We start from the raw sequence: 18,325 nt of genomic DNA on the forward strand, positions 1-18,325 counted from the left end.
AAGCTTTAGATGCCAGAGGAACCTAGAGCAATGCACTCTAAGATCTAAAAGAGCACATATGCCAACATAGACTGTTTTAACCAGCAAAACTATCCACCCTAGTTAAAAAGAGAAAGAAAAAGTTTCGTTGTATAGACAAGATAAAATAATTTATGTGCACGAAACCAGCTCTATTGAGAATACTGGAAGCAATACTTCTGAGTGAAAAGAGGACAAGGAAAGACAAGAGACTACAACAAGAAAACAAATAAGATACAATTACTGAAAAAGAATCTAGGACTAAGAATATAAACAGTGGGGAGGCAATTAAAACACATCCTTCAATAACAACTACAAATATTAATGTAACAACTACAAATATTAATGTCCTCAACTCTTAAGCGAAAGAACGTAGATTAGTGAAATTGATTAAGAAACAACAAACACCATCCTTGTGCTATCTACATGAAACTCATCTTGCCCTCCGGGATATGCAGCACCATAGAGTTAAAGAATTGGAAAAAAAAAGTGTTCCTGGCAAGTGGGACCAGGAAACAAGGAGGTACCACTACCATAATATCTGACAAAAATAGACTTCAAACTAAAGTTAATGAGATGATATGAATAAGAATACTTTAATCTGATCAAGAGAAAAAATAACCAAGAAGATAGTCTGACACAATCAATTTCATAAATAGCATATAAAAGGCCTTCAAGACAAAGACTAACCTCAATTCAGTAACAGTGACTAATGTTGATACTTTACTTTCTCTAACAAACAGGTCATCTGGGCAAAAAAAAAAAAATAAAGAGATATCATTCCTTTAAATGACATCATATATCAAAGGGACCTAACATGCATCTACAAAATGTCCCACCAAAGATTAAATATATATATACATTCTACCCAGCAGTCCATTAAAGTTTCCCTAAAATAAACCATATATTGGGACACAAAAAATGTCAATAAATATAGAAAAACAGGTAACTTCATGTATCCTATCTCTCTACGCTGTGAAAGAAAGAAAGAAAGAAAGAAAGAAAGAAAGAAAGAGAGAAAGAAAGAAAGAAAGAAAGAAAGAAAGAAAGAAAGAAAGAAAGAAAGAAAGAAAAGATTGAAATCAACAACTGAATCTCTAGAAAGTATACAAAGTCATGGAGATTAAAGAACATAGTACTGAATGACAAAATGGGTCAAAGAAGAATTCAAGAAGAAAATTTTGTTAAATACCAGGGGGGAAACATGAAAACACAGCACATGAACACCTGTGGGACACAGTCCTAAGAAGCAAATGTATGGCACTAGAACCATACATACAAAAATCAGAAAATACAGATACGTGGTTCTGCTTCTTCCTTGAGATTGTGGTCTGCATTGGTCCATAAGGATGGAGAGAGCAGAAGCAGGGAACAGGGTTCAAGATGGCTTTGGGTACAACCTGCGGGAAACAGACTTCAGTGAATCAGCTCAACTATATTCCAGAATATAAGGAACATATAGGATTGGGGAGCTCGGGGATGGACCATAATTTGCATTAAATGGCACACTTCTATCACAAGGCTTTGATGTGGCTGTAGTGTCCTATCAAAATGACTAGAGAACTTGGCTAATTACCATGTGGGTCTTCAGTGGAAGAAAGTTTTGAGTATCTGTGTCAAGGGTCACCCTTGAGATAAGTCAGGCATCCTGGGCCTAGAGACAACATCCAAATAAGACTAGGTAGAGAGCAGGAAGCTTTTGCTACTGGGATGGAGTCCACCATGTTGCCAAGCTTAGAGAAAGCTACCAGGCTACAGTAGACGGCAAACTCTGAACAGCCAACAATGCCATCCAACACAAATAAGTGACTTCATGATGTAACTCAAGTAGTTGGAAAAACAAGAGCAAAGCAAACCCAATCCACTAGTTGAGAAGAAAAGCAAGCAAGCAACAGAAAAGAAAAGGAAGAAATTAATAAAATAGAAACAGAAAGCAAACATTTGTTGACTTACATAGTTAACAAATCTAAGAGCTGGTTCTTTGAAAAAGAATGAAAGATTCTTAGCTAAATTAACCATGAAAAAGAGCAAGGAAACACAAATTAATAAAACCACATAGGAACATGTAAACTTTAAAATAAACACCAAAGAAATTGAGGTCATAATACGGGAATATTTAAAATCTATATTCAAAAAGTATAAAAGAAAAGGACAGGTTTCTAGATGCATCCAAATCATCAAAGTTGAATAAGGAAGAGCTTAACAGCTTAAGCATACTCATTTAAAAGAAATGAGGATATTAAAACAGAAAAAAAAATCCTTCCAGTGAAAAAAGCTCCATTCCAAATGGATTCAAAGTGGAATTCTACCAGACTTTTAAAGAAAAACCACAAACAATAACCATCAAGTCATTCAAAAAAAAATAGAAACAGAAGAGAATTTTTAAACTCTTTGTATTACTCTAATCCCCAAGCCAGGTAAACACAGGAAAAAAGAAAGAAAGAAAAAGACAGAAAAGAAAGGAAGAAAGGAAGGAAGGGAGAAGGAAGGAAGGAAGGAAGGAAGGAAGGAAGGAAGGAAGGAAGGAAGGAAGGAAGGAAGGAAGGAAGGAAGGATAGGAGGGAGGGAGGGAGGGAAGGAGGGAGAGAGAGAGAGAGAGAGAGAGAAAGAAAGAAAGAAAGAAAGAAAGAAAGAAAGAAAGAAAGAAAGAAAGAGAGAAATCCCAGTCAAAGTCCCCATGATATTATAATATTCTTTAGAAAAATCCATCATAAAGTTCATATCAGAATTCAATTTATATTTATGTTACAGATCTACAGTTTAAAAACAAACCAACCAACCAACTAACTAAAACCAAACAAGCACACAATCAAAAACTCATGGTACTGACACAAAAGCAGACATATGTATCAATGGAGCAAAAATAGAACCCTCGCCCAAATAAGATTGCACATAATTATAGCCTTTGATATTGACAAAGATGCCAAGAATACAGCATCTTCAGCAAATGGTGCTGGGAAAACAGATATCTAAATGTGGAAGGATTAAGTTAGATCTGTAACTATCACTCTTCACACACACCAAAAAACAAATAATCTAAATGGAAAAAAAAATGCGACAATCTATGGTCTGAAACACTGAAATTTCTAGAAGAAAGTGTAGATGTTAGTTTATAAGGTATAAGGGCAGGCAAGAATTTTCTGAATATGATTCCATTCACTCAAAAATTAAGGCCAACAAATGGGACCACACAAAACTAAAACTTTTGTTCAGTAAAAGAAACAGACATCCAGTGACAATGAAGCCTATACAGAGTTAGGGAGAATCTTTGCTAGCTATAACTCTGTTAGACTGACAGCCAGTATACACAATGAACTAGAAAACAAAGAATCAAGAAAAAAAACAATAAAAAATAGGCCATAGTTCTGAACAGAGAGTTCTCAGAAGAAATAAAAATGGCTAAGAAATATCTATAAATTCTCAACATCCTTTGCAATCAGGGAAATACAAATTAAAACTACTTTGACATTTCATCTTACCAGAGTCAGAATGGCTAAGATCAAATAAATCAATTGACAGAAAATGCTGGCAAGAATTTGGGGAAAGTATAACTCTCATTAACTATTTTTTTAATTGCAAACTGGTTCAGGTACTATAGAAATTAGTATGGATAATTCTAAAAGAAAATTAAACAAATAAACAAACTAAAAGCAGATCTAATATATGATCCAGCTATACCTCTCTTTGATTTATATGCAAAAGACATGACATCCTACAACAGAGATACTTGCTTTTCTGTTGATTTTTGTTCTAGTAGAAATAGATAGGAAATGCAAGCTGCCTAGCGAACTGTGCTTCAACTGCTGAATGAATTATCAAAATGTGATCATCAATAGAATGGAACTACATTCAAACAAAGAAAAATGAAGTCATGAAACTTGCAGGTAAATGTTGATACTAGAAAACACACAAAGAACCGGGCGGCAGTGGCAAACGCCTTTCCTTTAATCCCAGCACTTGGGAGGCAGAGGCAGGCAGATCTCTGTGAGTTTGAGGCCAGCCTGGGCTACAGAGGAAAGGCACAAAACTGGGTTGTGGGTTTGTGCCCCACGTTGGGCACCATTTGTAGCTAGAATTTTCCTGGTCCTGCCTGGCCCAAGGTCATGGACAAATATCTCTCACCCACCAGTCCCGCAGCTGCTTAGACCCAACCAAGTAAACACACTGAGACTTATATTTCTTACAAACTGTATGGCCATGGCAGGCTTCTTGCTAACTGTTCTTATATCTCAAATTAACCCATTTCTATTAATCTATAAGTTGCCACGCGGCTCGTGGCTTACTGGTACCTTATATCTCGCTTGTCATGGCAGCGACTAGCAGCTTCTCTCTGCCTCAGCCTTCCACTTCCCCGAATTCTTCTCTCTCCTTGTCCCACCTATACTTCCTGCCTGGCTACTGACCAATCAGTGTTTTATTTATTAACCAATCAGAGCAACATATTTAACATAAAGAACATCCCACAGCAAAAAAAAGAAAACACACAAAGTACCCCAGACCCATAAATACCGACACTGTATGTTTGCTCTTACTTGAAGATCCTAATTCTGAATTATTAGACTTGAGTATACAGTACAGAATACTGCAGGAGTCAGGAAAATGGAAAGGGACAGTGGTGGGAGACATGGAGAAGGAGTTCTGGGGAGGGGGATGGCATGACATGTGTGAAATGAAGGGGGAAAGGGGAAAAGTAGGAGGACTTAGCTGGAAGGGGTCAGGGAAGGAAATTCAGAGGGAGGGGCAAGTGGAGATACCTAAAACTAAGGATGTTTGAAGAAGTCGTAGGGAAACATTGTTTTATAAGCTTACTGAAAAATACATATAATATAATATGTAATACATATTATATTATAATATAATAATATATTATATAATATAATATAATAAATAAATTATATAATAATACAAATGTGTGTTCATATGTATAAATAATCAAAATGAAGTTATGCCACCACACAGGGTAACAATTCCCTACTCTCATGAACCATAAATGATCAAAGCACCAGTGTCAGTCAAGAAAATCTTCCTTCAGGTTGTTGGTCAAAGGGAGGGTTCCAATAGATTTCCAAAACAAAATAGTGTCTTCTAGACATAAGAGGAATGCTGCACCCAGGACGTGTTAATCATATAGTTATCGAAACAAAATCAGTTGACAGGCCAACATGGATGGGAGAAGTTTCACAAGGCCCACCCTCACCTCTGGATGACAAGCTACAGAGACTAATGACTGAGAGGGAGACCAGATTTCTCCAGGGACAAGCCCTCTGCAAGTTACTCAATTGCAAGTGATCATCCCTAAACACCTACAAAGGGCAACACTGTGTGGATTCTGTAGATTATTTATGTACAAGTCGTGTATGCTTCTGCAGGTGTTTGTGTGTGTGTGTGTGTGTGTGTGTGTGTGTGTGTGTGTGTGTGTAGTGTGTAGTGTGTATGTGTGTGTGTGTGTGTGTGTGTGTGTGTGTATAAAACAATGACAGTGAAAGAAAAATAGACTTGAATTACAAAAGGAATAGGAGAGATATAAGAGTAGTTGGAGGGGGCATAGGGATGAGTGAAAATCATGTAAATACACTACTAATGTTTGAATGCTTAAATGAAAAATGTTTAAAAATTGAGTTTAAATGTTTTAAAAATTGAAAACATGAATTGGAAATCAATGAGTATAAAAGAAATATTCATCGCTAGAACTAAAATTACAATTTGAGTGATGAGCTAACAGCTCCTGATCATGTTAGTGATATAAATTGCAAAGGATATTAAATGTGTATATTGGTGACTAGCCACCTAGCAAGCAATGTGGCTTCTGCAAACATCACAGTCCATAGAGTCTCAGCATGTTAATACAGATGAGGAAAAAAAAAGCGCAATGGATTATTCACAGATGCTCTGGTGTTCATCCAATGTATGTTTCAGATCTCAACAAGAAAAACAGATAGAACACAGAGCAGTGTTTGGGCATCATCAACAGCTCCCATAAAATGTTAAAAAAAAATAAAGATACATTTTTTTGTCCCACCAATGTCATAGGGGATTCCTAACAATAAATTTACCTCATACGGAGGTTTTTCACTAGAAGTTTTTTTTTTTTTTTTTTTTTTTTTTTTTTTTAACAGAGCTAATCAAGAATTTTCTGATAGAGACAGTGAGATGGCTCAGTGGCTAATGCCTTGTGCCTCAAGCCTAATGACCTGAGTTTGATCCTCAGGACCCACATTATGTAAAGAGAGAACTGACTCCCACAAATTGTTCTATAATCTCCACACTCTAGTCATGGCACCACCTACACACAGATAACTGAATAAATGTAAACAATTAAAGAACATCATGAAAACTAGAGAGTGCTGTTCCATAGGTCAGAGATCCATGAAAATATCAACGAAACCAATTTCCATGTACGACAGTTGAGCTATGAAATACTGACAATTAATATGTGTGCTTTCCACCAATCAGAAGGTAGAGAATCATAAAAGTTTTGTGCAATGAGATTCATTCTACATACAACATTAAGTAGATACACACAGGACTCGGTGTTTATGTCATTTAGTTATATAGTATCCACACAGATATAGTGAGAAAAACAGAATTATGCCTTCTAATTTTTCATATATGGCAGATATATTAAATAATATATTATTAGAATTATAATTTTATTTATATTTAATATAACTTTCAGAGTACTTGTCATTTGCACCTTACATATTATTCCATAAAACTCTAAAATCTCCAAACATAATGTTTGCCACCATTGCAAACTTTGACTACTAGGTGGCTATACTATGAAAAAACTCTTCTCTTAATTTATGAACATTTATGAATAGATATTTATAATGTGATTTGGCACTGAGTTAAGAACTTTTAATAGTTCTTTCATTGTAACATTAAAAGTGAAAATAAGCATATAAACAAATAACTCATTAATTTGGCATAATTTGGTCTAGTGTATTATAATGAGGGTTATTTAATTATTCTTTGCAAGTGGTTCATATTAAGGAACCAAACTTTCCTCTAGTTCACTTCTTTATGGCAACTATCTTGTTGTTTACTGTATCCCACATATGATGTTGAAAACTTAAGTATTTACAATACAATTCGTTTTTCTTTTTTCCTTCTCTCTCCTTTTTTCGTTTTTCTTTTTATTGATAATAGATTCTTTTCTCACTGAATACATCTGGCCACAATTTCCCCTACCTCCACACCTCCCAGCTCCCCATGACACCTTTTCTCTCCCATCGATCCACTCCCCCTCCATTTCCTCTTCAGAAAAGAGTAGAACTCCAAGAGACAATAGCCAAGTGAGACAAAACAAGATACAATAAGACAAGGCAAAAGCCCACACATCAAGACTGGACAAGGCAACCCAATAGGAGGAAGTCACGGGGAGGAAACCATAGGTCTGCACCAGGTCCTCTGCATATATGTTATAGCTGTGAGCCTGGTGTTTTGTGTGGGACTCCTAACAGTGGGTGTGGGTGTATCTTGGATTCTTTGGTCTGCTCTTAGGACTCTTATCCTCTTAATTGGGCTGTTTATGTTACATGTCAGTGTCACCAGGAAAATGTATTATTCCTGTGGTCATTGGGGGCTCTAGTCTGGGACTTTGTACATTATCAACTATATGGTAGCTATAAATAGATGACAAATGCACAGATGTTGGGAAAGTACCATGAATTCATTTGCATAGGAGAAGTGTTTTTCCTTTAATGTAGGTATAAAACCACCTAGATGGTTTCTGGTATTTCTTTTCTGTACAAGTTAATGAAATTTGTTATGATATTTTTATACAGGTATGCATCTTGAATCAATTGCATCCATTCATCCTTCTACCTGAGCCATTGCCGGCCCCTATGTTACACATCAATTTCCTCATAAATTGAAATATTACATCTGGAAGAAATTTCCTTAAGACTCAGAAAGTTAATAAGACTTACAAGGCTCAGGATGTAAACAAGCAAAAATTTCTGGAAGTTCCTAAAATTTTCATTGGAGTAGGCTTTTGGTTGATACAGCTGCATATTTAGTTGTTGCACTCCTATAAATAAACCCCACATCTGCATTCCTGCAAGTGACTTCAATGTACCCATTGGTTCTCTCAGCTACACTCTTGTGGATCCTTTCTTTTGTCTGTGATTGGAGCCCTATCTGGAATGAGTAGGAGTTTGTATATGTCTCATCAGGAAGTCACGTAACAACACTCTCAGAATTCCTCTTCTACTTTGAAATCCATGTATTTATTTATTTTATTTTATATCTTACATTTTTCTTTCATATTTTTCTACATATGACAGAAAACACAGGATACTCACCTTCCTTCTACCTTACCATGCACTGCATGTCCTCCAGTTGTATCCATGTTTCTACAAGAGACAGAATTCTACTCTTTTCTTGCTAATAAATACTATATTGTGGCCTGGCAGTGGTGGCGCATGCCTTTAATCCCAGCACTTGGGAGGCAGAGGCAGGCGGATCTCTGTGAGTTCGAGGCCAGCCTGGTCTCCAAAGCGAGTTCTAGGAAAGGCGCAAAGCTACACAGAGAAACCCTGTCTCAAAAAAACCAAAAAAAAAAAAAATGCTATATTGTGCATGTTTGCATATAATATTTTCTTTATCCATTCATCTACTGAATAACATAGGCTTATCCCACAGTTGAACTCTGTAAATGATGTAGGAATCAACAGGGGAATATTTGCATCTCTTCTTGGTGCTGACTTTCTTTAGGATATATACACTGTAGCTGGAGTTATCTCCAGTCCCGCCCTGGCCAACAGCCACTCAGACCCAAATAAACACACAGACATTTATATTATTTAAACTGTTTGGCCTAATGGCTCAGCCTTCTTGATATCTAGCTCTTACATCTTAAATTAACCCATTTCTATAAATCTATACCTTGCCACTTGGATCGTGGCTTACAGGTATCTTTACATGTTGCTTCTCATGGCAGCGATGGCTGGCAGTGTCTCTTGACTCAACATCCCACAGCACTCTCCCCCCACCTTTTTTTTCAAAAAGGAAAGTTTTGACTTTAACCTGAGAAATGGGAGAAGGACACAAGCAACTTTTGGTAGTCTTGCAAGAGTAGACAGAGACAGCTGGCAGCCTGGACAGTCATCCAAAGTTCCTCTGTAAATTTGAGGCATCTGTCTTCAGGCCACAGGCCTAAAGTCTCTCAGTCACTTTTCTCTGTGTCCTGTAGAATATCTGGCAGTTTCCTCTGTGAAGCAGGAACCTAAAGGACCGTTTTGTCAAGCAAAGTTCAGTGGTCACCTTCTTATGGGTCCTGTATGTCCAGTCGATTAAGCAGTTCAGGCAAAAATAGTTTCTTTCCCAAATGGCTATTTTTGCCAAGAAGAAGATAAACTCCATATAGAGTGTCTTCCATGCCCATCCTCCTCTCTGAAGTAGATCAGTTCTGCCAGGAGCAGACATGTCTCATTGTTCAGAAAGTCTAAATTTTTAAAACATTTTAAATGCCATATTTTGTAGGTCTTTGAAGTGTTTGAAGATTACCTACCTAATTGAATTATATCTATGTGTACCTAGAAAACTTAACATGACTATAAGTTTGACTATCATAGGAGACTAATCTGTATTTTTTAATTATCCATTACAATCTAAATGAGTTACACAAACATAATGCTTCAAATGAGAGTATATATATATATATATATATATATATATATATATATATATATATATATATATAATAACCAAACTAAGTTCAAACCTGCATCAATAAACCAAAATCCATAGCAATAAAAAATATTTCTAAACAAGTTGGTGTTCTCTAAAAGTAGGTTCATCAATCTATCCTTTCATCCTACCACATCTACACTAACCACTTTTCTTTAGAAAGGGATTGCATTTATAATCAATCTCTCTAAATAAAAATATTGGGTTTTTATTTTGTTCCACACCAGAGGACTCTTCTGATATAGGACAAAAGAATCTCTCAAACTTTTCTTTTAGCAAATATGCTTGGGTTTAGAGAAGGAGTGAGCCAATTCCATCTCCAAAGCCAGCTTGGTATATTTGAGAATTTGGGCATAGCTTCTCATACTACTTCCTGCTGGATGAGAGCGCTGTATTCTTATGGAGACATAAAAAAAAAAATTTAGGATTATAGGGTAGTCCATGAAGCTGTATTGTTTGAGCTAGTTGCCTTGAAACCATTCTGGATGTTGGATCATCTGGGCCATGGTGTTATCAGAGACCTTTCAGGGGGTCTTGGCTTGTCAAACCTGATGTATCTTAATCTGGAACAAATCCATAGCCTCTTGCTTTCTGTGGAAATAAAAGCAGAGCCTCCTTTCCAAAGCAACATATCTTTAGATCCAAATTTTGAAGTCAAGGTACCTTTAATATATATATATATATATATATATATATATATATATATATATATATATATATTAGTTTACCTGAGCAGTCTTTACAATCAAATGTCTTTCTGTAGTTAAAAATATCAAAGACAACATAATACAGATTCTCTATGTGATATCCATCTTTACATGGCTTATTTTTATATTACTTTTACTTTCTCTTTAAAGACTTTATTTTTAAAACTATTTCTTTATGTAACTGTATATATATTTTTGTCTCTCTTGCAAGCCTACATACACTTTTACACATATTGTAAACTATTCCATATGAGTCTGTCTTATTGTGAACCTCTTGCTTTAAACTGCAGCTTTATTAAGCCTGAAAAGTAGCTGTCACTGCTGGCTCTGCCCACCTCATCTTTCCAACATGGCAGAACTACATTTACCACCAGCTCTGGCTCTGGGATCCATGTGTACCACCATCTCTCGGAAGCAGAGGGTCTCTGTGTCCATCCAGCAGTGTGTAGCCCAGAAACCTCTATTTGTTGTACTAGCAAAAGCTATATCCACCACGCAGCATACTGCATGGCTTGGAATCTGCCATGTGGCAGGTCAAACCCACACACCATGAACCTGCCATAGAGTAGCTCAAGCCTGCATATTGCAGTGTCTTGCCACCCACATGAGACATGAAGCATGAACTTAGGTGGAAACTTGAGCTGTCTCTTTCATTCTAGATTTTTGAAAGTTGCTTATAATGCACTTCCCATTTTCTTAGGTAATGTTATATCCTTCTGAGGTCTTTGATGCAGTTGAAGACTAGATTGTTACAATTTTCTTTGGTTATGATAAGAGATAAGATAGATATGAAACCTTAGGCTCACAAATATAGGATAGATAAGGTATTTTCTTTTAGTTTGCCAAATATAAATAGACTAGATATTGTAACTATAATTCTTGCTTGCTAACTGTTTTGTTATATGTAATTTTACTGTGTTAAAGTTAAAACCTTCCTTTTTGAAAAAAAAAAGTAAAGGGGAAGTGCTGTAGATATCACTCTGTATGCTGTGAATGTGTTCTTCTGATTGGTTAATAAATAAAATGCTGATTGGCCAGTAGCCAGGCAGGAAGTATAGGCGGGACAAGCCACAAAGAGAATTCTGGGCAGAGACAGGAGTTGTCAACCAGACACAGAGGAAGCAAGATGTGAAAGCAGAACTGAGAAAAGGTACTAAGCAGAACTGAGAAAAGGTACTAAGCCATGTGACTAAACATAAATAAGAATTATGGGTTAATTTAAGTGTAAGAGCTAGTCAATAGTTAGCCTGAGCTAATGGCTGAGCAGTTTTAATTAATATAAGCCTCTGTCTGTTTACTTAGGTCAAAGCAGCTGCAGGACTCATGGGTGAGAGAGATTTGTCCCGATCATGGGCCAAGTGGAACACAGGAAAACTTCACCTCCAATATACTGATTAGATGGTTGACTATTTTTAATTCTGGGTTATTATTTTTTTTTGAGAAACTGATATGCTTTTATACTGGTTGTATTCATTTTTGTGCTTGCCAATAGGGATTCTTTTTCTTTGCATCCTTGCTAACATTATCATTTTCATCTTTATTTTCCTCATAGCCATTCTGGTTCAATGGGGTAGCACCACTCAGCCCCTGTGTTCTGCTCTGTGCAGCTGGAGCCTCTCTTGGACAAGATATGAGAAGTGAGGATTGGACTTTGGAGAATAAAATTTCTTGTGTATCAACATGATGGCAACTGTCTTCATTCATTTCATTGAAGAAGTCTTCAAAGGAAGGGCCAAAGGGCCAAGGTGTGAGGGGAAGGAAAAAACAAAGGTTCAGTACCTAAAAGAGTCCTTAAAGTAGATAACTAGCCTACCCTAGCATGCTGAAAGAGAACAAGCAAGGCTGGACAAGCAGGCAATCCCATGTTGAGAATGTCATCCAGGCAGATGAGGATGGTAGATGGCCCTAAGGCCCAAGCCATCTTTAGTTTTGTGAACTTGACCTAAGGATTCTGTAAATTGTGACAGATTTTAGCCATTTGCAGGAAGGTTCTAAAGCTGTTTACTTTCAATGGAGATAGTGAAATTATTCACTAATTGATGAACCAAGAAGTGTGCAAAGAAACCCTTATTGTTCCTCAGTAAGTCCTTCCCTTCATGTTTCCCAAGAAAACAAGGAATCTGGGAATTCCAGGCACTGAAAAGCAAGGCAGGAATCAGGCAGTGGTGGAAGCCTTCTCAGTGGGCCAAGAGCCCTTACAGACAATGATGATGACCAATCATTCAGGCAAAATTTGAGTCAGAAACACAAACACTTTTCACATGAAAGTACAAGTATCAATTTCCCTAATAGATAAAGTCATTCGGTTCACACTCTGTTTGTTTTCAAAAGCAATAATAATATATTTGTCAAGAACAGTCACCTCCTAAATTTCTTGAATAGCCTATCCATAAACAAAGGCAAATAATTGTTTATATATGATATTATATATAATGCTGAGGTTTATGGGAATAATAAACTAAAGTATTACTTTGCAAAATCTTTTACTCTTTTGTCTAACCACTTTGTATTGGAAGGTGGATTCCACCCACTGTTTTTCTCTGAAGCTGTACCATATAACTGACTGTCTCCCTCATCCATGAGAATTACATTAGATATCAGGTCATACATTGAGGTCTTTGACCCATTTGGAGTCAAGTTTTAGGCAGGCTGAGAAATATGGATCAATTTTCAGTCCTTCTACATGCATCTATGCAGTTTGACCAGTACTATAGCTGAAAAAGCTATCTTTTCTCCAGTACATATTTTTGGCTTCTTTGTCATAAATCAGGTGTCCATAGGTGTGTGGATTTGTCTTCAGTTCTATTCCATTGATCAACATGTCTGTTGTTATGCCAATTTCATATTGTATTATTACTCTATCTGTAGTACACATTAAAGTCAGGAATGGTGACTCCTCCAGTAGTTTTTTTATTGCTCAAGATTGTTTTAGCTATCCTGAGCTTTATGTGTTTCTATATGATGTTTAAGGTATTGGGTTTTTTTTTCAATTTCTATAAGAATCATGTTGGGATTTTTATGGGGGCACATTGACTCTATGGGTAGTTTTTTATATAGTGGGCATTTTTTATAGTATTAGTCTTACCAATCTGTAATCAAGGGAGGTCTTCCCACCTTCTGGTAGCTTCTTCAATTTATTTCCTCGGTCTGATAGAAATAAAAATAGGGACTACACTCAAGCTCAGGGGCACAAGAAAACAAGACAGGACTATGATAGCACAGACATTAAGACCAACAATTGATAAATTGGGCCTCATAGAGCATGAGGGTATGGGATGGTCCAGCTGGGGGAGGGATGGAGTAAGAGAGCAATGAAAGAGATATCTTGATAGAGGGAAACATTATGAGGTAAGGGAGAAACCTGGGGCTAGAGAAATTCCCAGGAATCCACAAAGATGACCAGCTTAGACTACTCGCAGTAGTGGAGAGGGTGTCTGAACTGGCCTACCCTGGTAATTAGATTGGTGAATACCCTAACTGTCATCATAGAGCCTTCATCCAGTAACTGAATGAAGCAGATGCAGAGATCCACAACCATGCACCAAGGCATGCTCCAGGAGTCCAGTCAAAGAGAGGGAGGGGGGATTATATGAGGAAGGGGGATCAAGATGATGATGGGGAAATCTACAGAGACAACTGACAGGAGCTTGTGGGAACTCATAAACTTTAGGCTGACAGCTGTGAAACCTGCATGGGACTGGACTAGGCCCTCTGCATGCCAGAGACAGTTGTGTAGCTTGGTCTGTTCAAGTGGACCACAGCAGTCGTATCAGGGTCTATCCCTGGTGCATGAGCTTGCTTTTTGGAGCCCATTCCCTATGGTGGGATGCCTTGCCTTGTTCAGGGGGGAGGGGATTGGCTTCCTGGTACAACTGATTGTACTAGGCTTTGATGACTCCCTGGGAGGCCATACTCTTTTGGAGGAGGGGATAGGGAAGTTGGTGGGGGGAGATGGGAGGGTAGTGGGGGGAGAAATGGGAGGGGGATCTGTGGTTGGTATGTAAAATGAATAAAAAATTCTTATATTTAAAAAAGAATAAAATGAATTTTTAAATATTAAAAAAAAGTGCCTCATAAAACTAAAAAGCAATGACACCTTCATTTGAGTGAAGAAACAGCCTACAGAGTTGGAAAATATGTTTACCAGTTATATATCTGACAGGGGGGTTAACATCTGGAATATACAAAAAACTCAAAAAATTGATCAAGAAAACAAATTACCCAATTAAACATCTCACATGGAACTAAACAGAGAGTTCTCAAAAGCCGAAGCACAAGTGGCTGAGAAACACATAAATATGTTTCAACATCTTTAGCCATTGGGGAAATGCAATTAAAACAACATTGAAATTTCACCCAGGGTTCTGTGCAGAAGATGAGGAAGAAAGACTGTAGCAGCCAGAAGTGGCAGATGCTTTCAGAGAATCAGGATATTCAAGTCATAGCCAGGTAAAAGTACATATGAACTTACAGAGAACATGACATGTCCAAGACCCATACAAGTACAAGCAAGACAAAAATCTCAGCAGCAGGAGAAGTGAGCACAAGGTGCCATCTCTGGACAAGAAGTTATACAAAACTGATAGCTACTTGGAGAGGGAAAATCAGTTCTCCTCAATGGGATAACAATGGGTATATCAACCATATTATGGGTCAGACCCTATGCTCAGGAGTAATTAGCTAACACCAATTGTGTGTGTGTGTGTGTGTGTGTGTGTGTGTGTGTGTGTGTGTGTGTGTTTCTGTGGTGTATTTTAAGCAAGACAAAGAATATGAAATTGAGTAGGTAAGAAGGATGATGAAAAATCTGGGAGGGTTTGTGGGGGGGAATATATTCAAAATATATTGTATTAATCCCAGCACTCGGGAGGCAGAGGCAGGCGGATCTCTGTGAGTTCGAGGCCAGCCTGGGCTACCAAGTGAGCTCCAGGAAAGGCGCAAAACTACGCAGAGAAACCCTGTCTCGAAAAACAAAACAAAACAAAACAAAAAAAAAACAAGCAAACAATCAAAATATATTGTATAGGAATCTCAAAGAATGAATAAAAAGAGTTATACTGGAATGTGTCTTCAGAAAATTTGCCTTGAATTTAAAAAAACCACAAAATACTCAGGAAATTTCATACTAAGGAGTCAAACAAGAATAATATTTGTTAAGTGATCTCATATTAGCACATAAAAGAACCCTAAAGATATTACTAATACTTGTAACACAGGAGTTTAGAGTGCCAGAGGATGTTCTCAGCTCAGTTGTGTGCCTAACACTCATGTGCACCAAGATCAGCCTGAACAGTTGATTCCAAGTTTAAATTCACTCAAATGAAAAACTAATAACACATGCTGTCATGGGAGTAAGCAAAATGGAATGCAAGCTAATTCAGAATTATTATAGGAGTTTGGGGGTATGGCTTGACAGTTAAATTCACTGGCTGCTCCTCCAGAATTGTACTATAACCTTCACAGGTGAAGCTTACATGCCCACACCCACACAGAGACATACGCACACAAAATAAACCAATAAAATATAATAAAACTAATTGAGGAAATGACTCAGTGATAAAGAGAATTGATTGCTCTTAGAGAGTACCCAAGTTAAGTTTCCAACTCCCACATGGTGGATTTCAACCATCCATAACCCAAGTTCCAGAGAATTCAATGCCTTTTTCAGAATCCTGTAGGCACACACGTATATTCATACAAGCAAAACTACTCATAGACATAAAATAAACAAATCTATAAAAAAAATCCTAAATGTAATAAAAAAAAGATTTAGAATATATGTGGATTAGTCTGCTCAGATGTTTGCAGAAATTTGTTCAGGGCAATTGAATCTCTGTGCGTGTAATTGCTAGGTATTTACTTCCAGGCAAAGGCTCACAGGTAAATACAACAAGAAAAGCAGAATAATTATCCCCACCTTTGAAAGAGAAACTGGAAAAGATGTGCTAATCTTATTAGGAGATAACCCCTAAATTGTCAGGTATCATAGCCCATTACCTACCACACGACATATGAGAGCCAGTGATGAGAGGGGAGCAAGGGTGATTTTTTTAAGAGTTGTCAGAGCACCATCTTTTCTTCCAGCCTTTTAGACAAGGCCAATGTACTTCTTACTCTACTCAAAATGTATATGATGGCTTCACCTAGCCACTTGGAAGATTTAGCCTGGGATTACTGGACTGAGTATGTTTCTGGAGCTCGTGCCTCATTCTCAATGGGAGATGAGTGGAAATACAGATTCCTGTAGAAAATACCCTGATGTGTGAATTCTGGGTGTGGTGGGCAATCTTGTGTGTTTCTCTGGGCAATGTCAGGCATGGGGAAGTTGTCATATCTTATGCCCAAAAATCTCAGCAAGAAATATACTTGAAATATTCTAACAGATAAGAACTCTAGAGAAGTCTGAGCTATCATGCTTTTTTGCTAAGTGTAGATTTGCCACAAAAATATACAGATTCATGTATTCCAGTGGTTCTTAGCCTATGGGTCACAGCCCTTTGGGGGTCAAAGGACCTCTTCACAGGGGTGATTTACGATCCCTGTAAAATATCAGCTATTTACATTACTATTCATAACAGTAGCAAAATTAAAGTTATGAAGTAGCAACAAAATAGTTTTATGGTTGGGGATCCCCACAACATGAGGAACTGTATTAAAGGGTCACAGTATTAGGAAGGTTGAAAACCACTGACTTACTGTGCTTGACATTAGTTTCTAGGGATTTGCTTGTTCCGATTTTTACTAACTTTATGTTTATTGAAATACATTGGTGGTGAAATCCTTGTATATACAAGCTATACAAGCCCCCTGTCTTAGCAGATGTTTAGTCAGATGTTTTTCCTTAACATAAGGCTTCTCTAGATGAGCCAGGCTTTCCTGGATCTCCAGTCTTCCTGACAGACATCCAAGTGCTGAGGTTACAGGTATGTGTCCAGTGTTGCTAACAAGTGTGAACACTGAGCCCATACCACTGCTCATGAGTGGTTTTCATTCTTCTGAGGGGTTTGCATTATCTTTACTGCAGCTCTGTAAAGAAGGATCTATCATTACCAACACTTTAAAGGTTTGAGAACAAATGTTTGAATGTGGAAGAATTTGCCTGGGAAATACAAATCCTTTAAAATAAGATTGGATCTCAAGGTTGGCTAGCTCTGAGGAAGTCAGAAATGAGCAGCCTATGATAGTATGCAATACCCAGGTATAATTTCTCCTGTCATTGTGATTATTATATGAAAACCTATTTCTGCCTTCTCTTAAAGATTCAAAGATTGGTATTTGTAGACTATGATCTCCTTTGTCCACAAACACTTGGAGTGACATCCCCTGAGGAACACGATGTGCCACTGTGTGTCTAGAATACTAAAGTTGTAGTCCACTCCTTTTTGCTGTCTGCTCTGTTGCACTCTCAAGGCCATCCCAAATCACTCACTCCTTTTTATTCATGCCCATGCATGGTGCATGCCTGGCTCACACTCACATGTCAGTGCTTGCAGCCCACTCATGCCGCTGTGTGACACCATCATCCATGCATTCAGCTTTGAAGACCATTAACATATAGGACATCACTATCTAAGTGTGGGCTTGTGTAGTCGGATTATTCAGTTGGCCACCAGCTCACAAATGACAGCACAGAGACTTCTTATTAATTATGAAGGCTTGGCCTTCACTTAGGCTTGTCCCATTAGCTCTTATAACTTAAATTAACCCATGTTTTTATTAATCTACATTCTACCACATAGCTTTTACCTCTCTCCCTTTCTGTTCAATTCTGTCCAATTCGGTCCATGTCTCCATGGCATCTCCTCTGTGCCTCTGTGCCTCCTACTTCCTCTCTCTGCCTGGAAGTCCCACCTATATCTCCTGCCTAGCTATTGGCTAGCTATAAGCAAGCAGTTCTTTGTAGTTTA

Source organism: Peromyscus leucopus, chromosome 7, assembly GCF_004664715.2.
Source record: "Peromyscus leucopus breed LL Stock chromosome 7, UCI_PerLeu_2.1, whole genome shotgun sequence".
In the NCBI taxonomy this organism is placed as follows: domain Eukaryota; kingdom Metazoa; phylum Chordata; class Mammalia; order Rodentia; family Cricetidae; genus Peromyscus; species Peromyscus leucopus.